The sequence below is a fragment of the Octopus sinensis genome, linkage group LG23, assembly GCF_006345805.1.
Source record: "Octopus sinensis linkage group LG23, ASM634580v1, whole genome shotgun sequence".
Lineage (NCBI taxonomy): Eukaryota > Metazoa > Mollusca > Cephalopoda > Octopoda > Octopodidae > Octopus > Octopus sinensis.
In genome coordinates, this window is record NC_043019.1 from 20,611,393 (window position 1) to 20,625,030 (window position 13,638).

General features: G+C 39.4%; 1 protein-coding gene across 2 annotated transcripts in view; it reads right to left on the reverse strand.

Moving 5' to 3' along the window:
- Window positions 1-11,963, reverse strand: part of LOC115223471 (glycerol-3-phosphate dehydrogenase, mitochondrial) — a 69,843-nt gene extending 57,880 nt beyond the window's left edge. For both annotated transcript variants that reach the window (XM_029794064.2, XM_029794063.2), the window contains exon 1: window positions 11,627-11,963. The gene's annotated coding sequence lies outside the window, so the exon portion shown is untranslated. The remainder of the gene's footprint in view (window positions 1-11,626) is intronic.
- Window positions 11,964-13,638: the final 1,675 nt, after the last annotated feature.

Genomic DNA, 13,638 nt, shown 5'->3' on the forward strand with positions numbered 1-13,638 from the left:
CTGTCTATCTCTCTCTCTACTATCTACCCACTTATCTACATCTGCTTACATACCTATCTAGCTATCCAGCACATCTCTGTATATGTTCAAATGGAATTTCACAGGACTGAAACCCAACAGTACATAAGACTCCTTCTTACTTCCACTAAGACCACTACATCTGTTGATCTCTTGAAGAGCAGCAGAAAGAAAATCTTCAGAGTCAGACTGTCCTTCTAACAAAGACCATTAGTCCAGACAACCAAATAAAGAATACGAAAATCCTCTACCTGTTTTGTTACCCTGTCATTTATTGACAGATTTTTACTGCTAATGTTTGACCTACATTCATGGCTCTCAAAATAATTAATATCCTATTCATAAGCTATGCAAAGAAATACTAAATATAAATCTAGCAAAGTTCTCTGGCCTCATACGCACTGCTCAAACATAGTCAGGTTATAATGTGGAACACCAGGTAGTTGGAATTTCAACAATCTAAGAACTTTAGGTTGCATCAGCTTTTTAATATCATTCAGCTTTGATACAATTTCTTGTTCTACGACATATATCTTCTTCACTGCTGTTAATGTTATTATAATTAGTTAGGCAATATTAAATGTGTACAGTGACTTCTTTGTCCATTACACTCTCACAGTGCCTTCTAAAATTACAGATTCTACCAGGCATACTTCAATTGTTCTGAGCCTGCCCACCAGCCAACACCTAGTATATTCAGTTTCCCCGTGTTTTATTATTACTACATGTATACAGGAAATCTCATGGTGTCATATTACACAGCCAGCTCTCTATAGTTTCTATTACAAGGACATAAAATACTTAGAAGGTGTACCATACATAACTTAAGGAGAAATGTAATGGTTTAGTTGCTGTAGTATGGTGGTTATAGTAGTTTTAGTGGTGGCTGCAGTGATGTGGTGGTCACAGGGGAAGTATTTGATATAGAGCTTAGACTTATAGCCAAAATCATCAGCATAGAACTGTGTCCTGGGGTTATTGCTCTAAATATACCAAGTACCTCATTTACCTGACAAAAGTGCAGATAAGAACAGTGAGAGTGTAAACAGGTGGAGGTGAAGAATTGAATAACCAACTAACTTGTTTACTATCATTTACTTTTTTTTTTTTGTTTTTCATATATCTAGCAGATCTTTCCACTTATTTACACGCAAAGAATCTTGAGCATCCTTTGTGTTGATTCTTAAATCAGCCAAACAACAAACAGAAATCCAACAAAAAAGAGTAAACAAGTTGGTGAATCAAGATTTGGATTGTACCACATCGCAGAACAGGAGAAAGTCTACATCATGTCCCCATTGTAATTTAGGGGTGACAGGTTAGATCTAAAGCGGCGAGCTGGCACAAACGCTAGCACGCCGGGCGAAATGCTTTGTGGAATTTCGTCCGCCGCTGCGTTCTGAGTTCAAATTCCGCCGAGGTTGACTTTGCCTTTCATCCTTTTGGGGTCGATAAGTTAAGTACCACTTACGCACTGGGGTCGGTGGAATCGACTTAATCCGTTCGTCTGTCCTTGTTTGTCCCCTCTATGGGTAATAAAGAAATAGGTTAGATCTAATCCAGTGTAGCATTGATTAAGACATTTTGAGTCATTCTATGTTGACTCCACAAAATGTGGATGGGCAGTTTAGCGTTTGGAATCTCAACACTTTCTGGTATGAGAATGGAATTACCAAAATTAATAAGTAAAAGGTGTGTCACTGCACTGTCTTGAGAGCTTTAGCAGTAATAGATGTGTTGTGTGATACTATGCATTTATAACAGTATACCTATTTCTTTACTACCCACAAGGGGCTAAACACAGAGAGGACAAACAAGGACAGACAAACAGATTAAGTCGATTATATCGACCCCAGTGCGTAACTGGTACTTAATTTATCGACCCCGAAAGGATGAAAGGCAAAGTCGACCTCGACGGAATTTGAACTCAGAACATAAAGACAGACAAAATACCGCTAAGCATTTCGCCCGGTGTGCTAACGTTTCTTATTTCTTTATTGCCCACAAGGGTCTAAACATAGAGAGGACAAACAAGGACAGATAAATGGATTAAGTCGATTATATCGACCCCAGTGCGTAACTGGTACTTAATTTATCGACCCCGAAAGGATGAAAGGCAAAGTTGATCTCGGTGGAATTTGAACTCAGAATGTATCAGCAGGCGAAATACTGCAAAGCATTTCGTCCAGCGTGCTAACGACTGCCAGCTCACCGCCTTTTTTAACAACATACCACTGTGACAATGTCTCAGTAGTAACAATATACTTCTGTGACAGTGCTTTAATAGTATTGGTAGTGACATTATTGCTGTGACAATGCTTTATTAGTGATATTGATGACACAAGGCCAGCAATTTTGCGGGAGGGGTAAGTTGATTACATCAACCCCAGGCTCAACTTGAACTTATTTTATCCACCTTGGAAGGATAAAAAGCAAAGTTGATATCTTAGCAGGATTTGAACTCAGAATGTAAAAATGAACAAAATATTATGTATTTCGCTTGACATGATTTTACCAGCTTGCTGCCTTACACTTTATTAGTAATATCATGACTGTGTACTGCTGTGATGATGCTTCATCAATCAATAGTAATTGTCTGACACTGCTACTGGTATGACATCACTTCTGTGTCGGTAACAGTGTAACACTGTACTGCTGTTATAGTGTCTTGGTTGTACAGAATTGGATTGGTTTTTCAAAAATGGCAGGCTAATTTCATGTCTCATAGCTTCTTTCCTCTTGGAGTGGCATGGCTGAGTGTTTAAGAAATCTGTTTCACAACAACATAGTTTTAAGAACTATCTCACTGCATAGCATCTTGGACAAACATAATCTGCTTGGGTCCACCAAATCTTTTAGTATCAAATTTCCTAAGGGTGACTTGGCTGAATAAAATGCTTTGTGCTGTTTGTTCTGGCTTTCAGCATTCTGAGTTCAAATCCTGCCATGATCAACTTTGCCTTTCATCCTTTCTCAGGGTCAATAAAAATGTACCAGTTCAGGGTGGTGGGTTGGCAGAAGTGCAAGAAAGTCAAACCAGAAGGTCTTGCAGTTACTGATCAGGTTCTTTCTTTTCTGACAGCAACACCTGCAATAACACTAGTGTCAAACTGTATCACCCTTAAATCAGAGGCCTTTCCCTTGGATTAAAAACTGCCAGTGTTTCTCAAAAAAAATCTAGCTCACACATGTAAAAAGGCAGGGTCAGCTATCACCAATGAAGGCCTTTACAGATGAAACTGCTTGGAAGTCTGTTGATGAACAATTCCTGTTTCAAGAGATGGGGTCTTTATCCATTCCCCAGTTTAACACCACCGCTTGGGCAAGGGGTGACTATGTTTGCAGATATTTGGCCCAGCTCTCTGGTTTGAAAAACAACTTCCTATCTTGTTCTCACCAGTCTTGGAGGTGCTAAATCAGGTGAAGGGCACTGTCCCTCCACCTCTGATTAAGCTGTAAGCCTCTCTCCCCCAACATCGGCATCAGTAAAATACTGTTGAAAACAGACCACTACATGATATACACCAAATATCAAGTCAGGACCAATTCCACATCATCTAGGAAACCACATAATCCAGCACTACCTGCTTACAATTGAGTGGCATATTCCCCATTTTTTTTAGGTGGGGGTAGCCACAGCAAGACATACACCAGGTATTCCATTTATTTCCCAGATTCAAGGGGCAAGAACCGTTTTATTATTAATTTCAAGAAAATTGTCTCATTAAATTTCTAAGATTTCAGAATTTTATCTAACAAGTACCTAGCCATTTAAAGCAAGGCTTTAGAGTAGGAGGTTGGGATGTGGCTTCATCTGCTAAGCTTATCAGGAGTGGCCCCTTAGGCGATGGGGATGTCAACAGTTTGTTTGATGATTCTAAGTGTTGGCAGTGGCATTGCCACCATTGACCGTAGATGAAAAGTAGTTACAATTAAAGTAGACATTTATTGAAATAATAAAAATGCTTATTTTGGTTATCAGCACTTTGTTTTCTCCTTCAAGCTCAAATTGTCTTACTTAGTAAGCGATTGTGGTGGGGACGCTGGCAACGGGTAGTGTCAGAGCTATACCGTCGGGAACTTCGGTTCCTGGTAGGGCCACCCAAGGCGGATTGATCTGACACCGAGTGGTATTAGGGCCACAAACCGGCAGACGGGGCTCTGGTGAAAATCCTTGGAGTGTCTGCTTCGGCAACCGGCAGCTCCTCGGTCATTCTGTCCCTGCATCTGCGGACAATCTGCAGCAAACATGATGTCTCCACATGAGGGATTGTTGGGGACCGCTTATGAAATTCACATTTTCCCACGAAACTTCTTCCATGAATAGAAGAAGCCAACTCAACCTGCCCAGGGTGAATGTCGCCACAAGTTGATAATTTGTCATTACTTTTCACTATAATTATATTTATTAAAAATACTTCCTATTGAGATCCATATATGAATTTTTTTATGTGAGTTGTGACTAAGTAGGGCAATAGTTGGAGAAAATTTCAAAATAATTTATATCTTTTGACCAATGAAATGTCAAAAATTAGGTCAACCTTTTTATTGTTATTGTAAGGAAAAAAATACTCTAAACAAAAGCTGTAGATCTATTTAAATGCTTTAAAATGAAAAAAAAAAAAAAAATTGAGCTTTCTAGCTCAAATAGTGGCTGAGATATGACTTCTCAAAGCTATTGAGAAACTGAAAAAATGTCACTTTTTTTTTAAATTTCAAATGGTCATAACTCAGCAAATATTAGAGTTAGGTAAAAAAAAAAATATTTCATGTTTATAGGTTTTATATGAAAGCCATTTAGCATGCAAAGTTAGAAAGAAATTGGTTTCGGTCACCTTCAATTTTTTAAAAAACTGCATTGATTTTGTACGGAATTACTGCATTGATTTTGTACGGAATTATCCAAAAGTTAAAAACAGTTGGCACCATACTAAAAGAAAACAAGGCAGTAACAGCAGCAAAAATGTTATCTTGCAATTTGGTGCCTGGAGAAGTATCCATGCTGCCAACAGGCTTCAGGCGCACTGGACTGATGAGCTACTTAAGTCATTAGGAGTCTGGTTTAGTTTGAACCTTCAAGTGGATAGGAATTCAGATGAGGTTACCAACAGGGTTAACAGTCCCACCAAGAAATGAACTAAGAGAAAGCTATATCCTTAAAAGGTCTGTCAGAGGAGGCAACCACATATACTGGCTTCAAATTTTGGGAAAGGGCCTAATCATTGATTACATTGATCCCAGTGCTCAGCTGGTACTTAATTTATCCATCCCAAAAGGATGAAAGGCAAAGTTGACCTCAGCAGAATTTGAACTCAGAATGTAAAGCCAGACGAAATGCTACTAAGCATTTTTGCCCAGCATGCTTAATGATTCTGCCAGCTTGCCACCTTCAGGCAACCACATACATTATCTACATTATATAATTACTACCTAAATGTCATGCCATATTATTTCTGTCTCGCCAGATTAAACTGTCCGATATTTCTTCCCTGTGGAAGGGATGCTTTCCACTAGCCAAGCAGTTCATCTGTCCTCTGCACTGTGGCCAATCCAGTGTAAACCTACATTAAAGATCTTCAACAATGATCAGGTGCAGTTGACTATTGTCAAATATGTTTTTCTTTTGCTGCTCTCTTTGTCAGGATCAACCGAAGCTCAAAACAGAATACTTAGCATATAGAATGTTGTCTGGCCCTAACAGCCCTCTGCTAGTTAGGCAATGCAGTCGGTTGTTGTTTGTTCCTTCTCGAGCCATGCCTGGCTCATAAGGGCCGGTTTCCCGGTTTCTTGGCGTATAGGTTCCCCACCTGGACGGGACTCCGGTCCGTCGCAGGTGAGCTGCAAGATGCAGGAGGAAAGAGTGAGAGAAAGTTGTGGCAAAAGAGTCAGCAGAAGTTCACCATTACCTTCTGTCAGAGCCGCGTGGAGCTTAGGTGTTTTCGCTCATAAACACACACATCGCTCGGTCTGCGATTTGAACCCGCGATCCCTCAACTGCGAGTCCGCTGCTCTAACCACTAGGCCATGTGTCTCCACAAAACAGAATACTTAGCATATAGAATGTTGTCTGGCCCTAACGGCCCTCTGCTAGTTAGGCAAAGCAGTCGGTGAAACATTAACATTAGGTTTCCATAGAGGAGTAATGGTAAAGTAGAGTAGTGACATTCTTGCAGAAACTCTGCACATCAATAAGATTTAACTGGCTGTTATTTCTAGAGCATCAGTGTCACACATGAATGAAACAACGAAGGAGCTTCAATGTGTTCACTGGACATGCTAGAAATAACAGTTATATCTCCCTCAAATCACACCCTAATGTGATAAAAAAAAAAGGGGGTAGGGAGAAGATAATGGATGATGCAGTCCAAGAGAAATTAAATCCTAATAAAACAGATTGAATGATCATAGCTAAAGAGCATTTGATCATAAAGAACAAACCTGGAACTAAACCACATTTTAACATTCACTTTTCCATGTCTGTATGGATCAGACAGAGTTTATTGAGGCAGATTTTCTAGGGCCTGATGCCCTTCCTGTAGCTAACCCTCACCTATTTCCAAACAAAGTAATATTGTCTATAGTCAGGCATATTTTTGTAAAATATTCAAAATGAATAACACTTCTTGTATGACTGTGACACTCATTCACAACTATCATGTGATGTCAAGGCAAAGATACCCACATACACACCTACATGTGTGAGTGCATCTATGTCTGTATGGATATCAAGGCAAAGATACCCACATACACACCTACATGTGGGAGTGCATCTATGTCTGTATGGATATCAAGGCAAAGATACCCACATACACACCTACATGTGTGAGTGCATCTTGTATGTTTAGGATATCAAGCAAAGAATAACCCACATACACACCTACATTGTGAGTGCATCTATGTCTGTATGGATATCAAGGCAAAGATACCCACATACACACCTACATGTTTTAGTGCATCTATGTCTGTATGGATATCAAGGCAAAGATACCCACATACACACCTACATGTGGGAGTGCATCTATGTCTGTATGGATATCAAGGCAAAGATACCCACATACACACCTACATGTGTGTGTGCATCTATGTCTGTATGGATATCAAGGCAAAGATACCCACATACACACCTACATGTGTGAGTGCATATATGTCTGTATGGATATCAAGGCAAAGATACCCACATACACACCTACATGTTTTAGTGCATCTATGTCTGTATGGATATCAAGGCAAAGATACCCACATACACACCTACATGTGGGAGTGCATCTATGTCTGTATGGATATCAAGGCAAAGATACCCACATACACACCTACATGTGTGTGTGCATCTATGTCTGTATGGATATCAAGGCAAAGATACCCACATACACACCTACATGTGTGAGTGCATATATGTCTGTATGGATATCAAGGCAAAGATACCCACATACACGCCTACATGTGTGAGTGCATCTATGTCTGTATGGATATCAAGGCAAAGATACCCACATACACACCTACATGTGGGAGTGCATCTATGTCTGTATGGATATCAAGGCAAAGATACCCACATACACACCTACATGTGTGTGTGCATCTATGTCTGTATGGATATCAAGGCAAAGATACCCACATACACGCCTACATGTGTGAGTGCATCTATGTATGTATGGATATCAAGGCAAAGATACCCACATACACACCTACATGTGGGAGTGCATCTATGTCTGTATGGATATCAAGGCAAAGATACCCACATACACACCTACATGTGTGTGTGCATCTATGTCTGTATGGATATCAAGGCAAAGATACCCACATACACGCCTACATGTGTGAGTGCATCTATGTATGTATGGATATCAAGGCAAAGATACCCACATACACACCTACATGTGTGAGTGCGTCTATGTCTGTATGGATATCAAGGCAAAGATACCCACATACACACCTACATGTGTGAGTGCGTCTATGTCTGTATGGATATCAAGGCAAAGATACCCACATACACACCTACATGTGTGAGTGCGTCTATGTCTGTATGGATATCAAGGCAAAGATACCCACATACACACCTACATGTGTGAGTGCATATATGTCTGATGGGGAATTTTTCCATCTGATTGATCCACAATTTCCATAAAGGATTTTTTATTTATTTAGTTCTGAAGCCGACATTTGCTTTGAAGTCAGTTAGAAAGGTGCAAAGTGAAAGACACATTCACACACGCGTGCACATACCCATTGACTTTCATGTCTATCAGTTGAATAGTGAAACACACGCTCACACAATGTATGAATGTATAAACATGCATATGAAAGGTAGTGGGTGTTTAAGTTTATGTATTTGTATTCACTTACACACAGGCATACACCCATTCTCTCATATACACACATCTTTTTTTGCATGTACGTATATGTATGCATATGCACATGTATTTTTGTATATGTGTGTGCAGTGGTGTATATATATATATATGTGTGTGTGTGTGTGTGTGTAAGTATATGCATGTATGTGTATGTACCCTCTGTACCAGTCAGCAGCTGAGTACATTTCTCATTCACGTCACCATTTTTGTTTTTTTGTTTCTCAGTATACTAAAAATCGGTTACCTTTTTTACAATTATATGTGTGTGTGTGAGAATACAACTGCACACACACACACACACATGTACATCCATTATCTTTCGTATACACGTACGTACATAAATGATGGGTACATTGGGCTTCGTATATTTGTACCCAAGTGTCACTTTGATGGCATGTGCTGCATTCTCACTCAATAATAATAATAATCCTTTCTACTAGAGGCACAAGGCCTGTAAATTTGGGGAAAGGGATAGTCGATAAAAGATGGGCTACAGCAAATATTCTGCTCAATACCACAGATTTGCTTGTCAGTTGCTTGACCGTAACCAGTTGACCATGTCCCTTAGTGGCTGACGATATGTGCATCTCTGACCATGAGCAGAAGTAGTGGGGGAGCATCATAGCCATGTGTTGAAAGGAATTCTTTGGGGTTTGAATAATTCCCCTGTGGAAACATGGGTGTTTCGTTCATCATCTTTAAACAAACCTTATTCAGGGACCTTTTGAGCAGTATGGGCTACTCGACCAGAAGAAAATTCTAACTGGGCCCCACCTGCAAGGTCATGTGCTGTTTATCTTGATAGGAGATCACCATGTCGTGCACATATGGTTGTGATGCATGTGCCTAGTGTACCTTTATCAGATGAGTAGTCATGATGGGTATACTGGGCTTCGAATATTTGTACCCCAGTGTCTCTTAGATGGCACGTGCTCAAACCTAGCATTGATGCAAAAAACATCAAACAAAAAGCAAAGAAGGCTTGCATGAATAATATCGAAGACAACTAGAAAGGCAAACTACCGCACGGAAAATACCCTAGTCACCTGTCCAAACCAGATATTGATCAAAATCTAACACACCAATGGTTATAAAAGACAGGGGAAACAGAAAGTTTTGTTATTGCAGTGCAAGATCAGAGCTTACCTACCATAAACTACCATGCAAACGTCCTTAAAGATGCATCTGACTCCTCGTGCAGAATTTGTGGGAAAATTCAGAGACAATTGATCATGCTGTTTCTGGCTGCCCAGTCCTCGCTGAAAAGGAGTGTCTCATAAGACATGACAGACTAGGGCAGTACATACACTGGAATGCTTGTAAATACTACAAAATTAAATCCCATGATAAGTGGTACAGGCACCATCCAGAGGATGTAGTAAATAGCGAGGGCGTCACCATCCTTTGGAACTTTCCAATTCAAACAGACAGAAAATTGACTCCAATCGGCCAGACATTGTGGTCAAGGACTACAACAGAGAAACTTGTCTGTTAATAGATATGTCTGTCCCACAAGATCAAAATGTCTCAAGGAAGAAATACGAAAAGCTTTGTCACTATAAAGATCTGCAAATCGAAATCACAGAAATGTGGAAGCTTAGTACTACGATAACACCAGTAGTAATTGGTGCGTTGGGAATAATAAATAAGGGAGCTGAAAATTATACTAAGCAGCTCCCTGGTAACTCTAATCTCTGTGAATTACAAATGATAACCTTGATGGGTACAACTCATATAGTACGGAAAACACTCTCCGTCTAAAATGAAATAAATGTGATGACAATTTTTGGCATGCATAGCAAAACAAAAGTGTCTCTGCTACTATTGATCTCCGGAGAATGCCCGGTACTAAGTTTCGCACTGGAGTCGATGTAATCGACTTCATACCTATGTCTGTCCTTGTTTGTACCCTCTATGTTTAGCCCCTTGTGGGTAATAAAGAAATAGGTACTAAGGCAGCTGGAATAAAGTTATAACGAAAGGAAACCATAAATAATAATAATAATACCTATCTCTCTATTTATGTATGTAACTATTTATATATATATCAGGTAAATGACTTAAAGTAAAATATTGATATAGCTTTTGTTTTATCGTTACAGTGTGAGATACAACTTCTTGTACGAGTTGTACATAGAAATACATCGAAAAGCAATGAATTCTGCAGAATGAATGAGGATGATGGTAACCATGATGACTGTTATTACTCGTGAGTGCACCAAACTACAGCTGAAGAAACTTCCGCTGTGCAAGTTGTGTGTGCACTTGTGCATTATTATGTACCAAATAAACATCAGGGAAAATGGTTTACGGACCTGATAGATAGATAGATTGATAGATAGATCAAGGAGTGTGAGCGTCGTGTGTCTGGTGTTATATAATGTGTTTGTCATTTGACTGCGGCCATGAGGGTACACACATGTGGGTGAGTGTATGCATAATTCTTAGAAGTTGGTTGTTATGGCCGGTCTGAGAGTGACCGTTGGTTTCACATCTATAAAGCGCTTAGCCGTATAGGCGACTCGAAAGTCTCAAATGCCCGAATGCGCAAAACCTCTCTCTCTCTATATATATATATATCAATATATATATCTATATATATATATATATATATATATATATATATAAGGGTAGCAAAAAAATTCTAGAAAAAATTCTCCGCTACCAGCGGTCTAGTGAGAAAGGCCTATCAGGGCCATTCCTTATATTGTTGAATATATATATATATATATACATATATATGTATATATATTTCGTTTTTGGATTTGGTTTGCAAGATTCTTTATATGAGAAAATGACTCTCCCCAGACACAACAGTATATATATATATATATATATATATATTATATATATATATATATATATATATATATACACGCACGCACACACATACAGAGAGATTTATATAAGCCTATATATACATCATCGAAAGTTTGTGTGTATATATATATATACATGTAGATGTCGGTACGTACATATATGTTTGTATGTATGCATATATTTTATTTATTACACTATATATATATATATATCCTATCTGGTTCTCTAGCGACGGTGCCAACTCGCCGTAAGTGTGTGTGTGAATGTAGTGTCTGTGCGTGTCCTACGACAGGGACACAACGCCTTTAGGCCTTTAGTAATAGGAATTCATTATATATATACATTAACCTGCATCTATTATATATAGACACATTTTATATACATACATATATACACGAATATAAACACGATGTGAAGAGCGGAAAGTGTATATACATTACCATGAAAACTGTCAATGTAGAATGTAGTAAATATATATTCTCTCCTGTGGTGTATAGTTTGGTTGTTATGATTAAATATTTGAATAAAGGAGGAACTCAATTAATGCAGAGTCGTCTTCGTCTTCGTCGTCCTGGATGGAGATGAACGCCGGAGCATTTTTTCCCAGTCCACCGTAGAGGTCAGCGAGTGTCGTCGTCGTTGAGAGGAGCAACAGTTTTTAAAATATGCTCGTAAATCACACCAGGAAGAGAGAAGGAAACTGAGAGGACGAAACTAAAAGGGGGGAAAAAATGGAAATTTTGTTGTTGTTTTTTGGTTTTCACTCAGAGTTATCTCCCCTGACCTCTATTGATTAATTATCTGTTAATTAACAATTCTTGTCTTATATACCCCCTCTTCCTCCCACGCTAAACTAAAACTATTTCATTATACGTCCTTGACATTGTGTTTGACAAGCTGTTTTAATTGTGGAGACGGGATTTTTTTCCTTTTTTGAACGGCACATGTCAACGCAATTTCTAGTTAACTTAAACACTTTTAAACTTCGTATACTGGTAGAATGTGTCAAAATAAACATTTTTTTCTCTTGGCTTTCTTAATAAAATTGTAATTCGTTTGTTTAACGTAGTTTAATTTTTCGAATTTTAACCAATGAATCGCCTCTAGTGAGCTAAAATCATTTGCTGCGTCTAAAACTGAGACAACATCATGTCACTAACCCTAACCCTAAGTTTTTTTTCTTAATTGTTATCCTTAAATTAATTTAACAATTAAGAAAAAAAAAATTAGGAAGCATGGAAGTTTTGAAGGATGCAATGCTCCGACAACTAACAACTGATGCCGGCAGTTTGTTCCATGCTTCAGCAACTCTTAGCGTGAAAAAATGTTTCCGAAAGTCATGGGAGCTGTGCTGTTTTCTGACTTTGTAAACATGCCAAACTTTGGCATCGAGAGTTACACAAATGCTAGAACTGGGTGCCACTGCATAGTGCCAAGGACTCCAAATTTGCCATCAAGATGTAGGACAAGATACTGTGATAACCTGGGCTTCAGAGGCCCACAGCTCTTCAATATCCTCTCGAAGAACCTGAGAGACCTGCATGGGGTGGATGCAGATGTCTTTAAAATAAAACTGGATCTCTTCCTGTCAGGTGTCCCAGACGAACCAACTTCATGGCAGGAGGTGCAGATGAGGGCAGCTGCATCGAACTCTCTCATGCACCAAATGGCAATTGCTAAAAAGCATTCGAAAAGTAAAATCCTGTAGCAACATCAAATGGCGGTGCCCCAGCATGGCCACAGCTCATGAGCTGAAACTAGATAAAATAAAATAAATGTCCACGGATGTTAGACAGGTGGAGTTTGAAAAGGTGCTCAGAGTTATTGTTAGTAAGATGGTTGATAATTTTATGGGTGTCTACCAAGTCAGCTGCCAGACGTTGAACAACAGGCCTGAATTTGTTGCATTAAAGGATATGTTGTCATCAATGGGTTGCAGAGGAATTGAGACACCTGCTTACAGTCCAGCATCCAATGGCACTGCTGAAAGGGTTGTACAACCTGTGAAAGCTGCACTGCAGCATTTTGATCCAAAGACAGGGAATTTCGGCAACTACTTGAACAAAATTTTCTTCAACCATTGGAGTGCCTCGGGTGGTTGTTAAGTTAAGTTAAGTTAATTTTTTGGCTCAAAAAGCAAAAAGCAAGGCCATGTAGGGGGACATGGAGTTATGTACAGGGTGGTGTTCATGCAAAGAGTTCAGGCCATTTGTGGTCAAGGGAGACTTTGAACCGAGCGGTCGTCGGCATCTTCACTATCTCGTCCGGCAGCTTATTCCACGGATCCGCAAACCCAGACAGAGAAAGCCCCTCTCCTTCAACTGAGACGAAATCGTCGCAGATAGAGCTTTTCGGAGTGACCCCACAGCCGACGCTCTGGACCAGGAGTGAAGAACAGCTCTCTCGAGAGGTTACACTTTCCACTTATGATGTTGTGAGCAAGAATGAGATC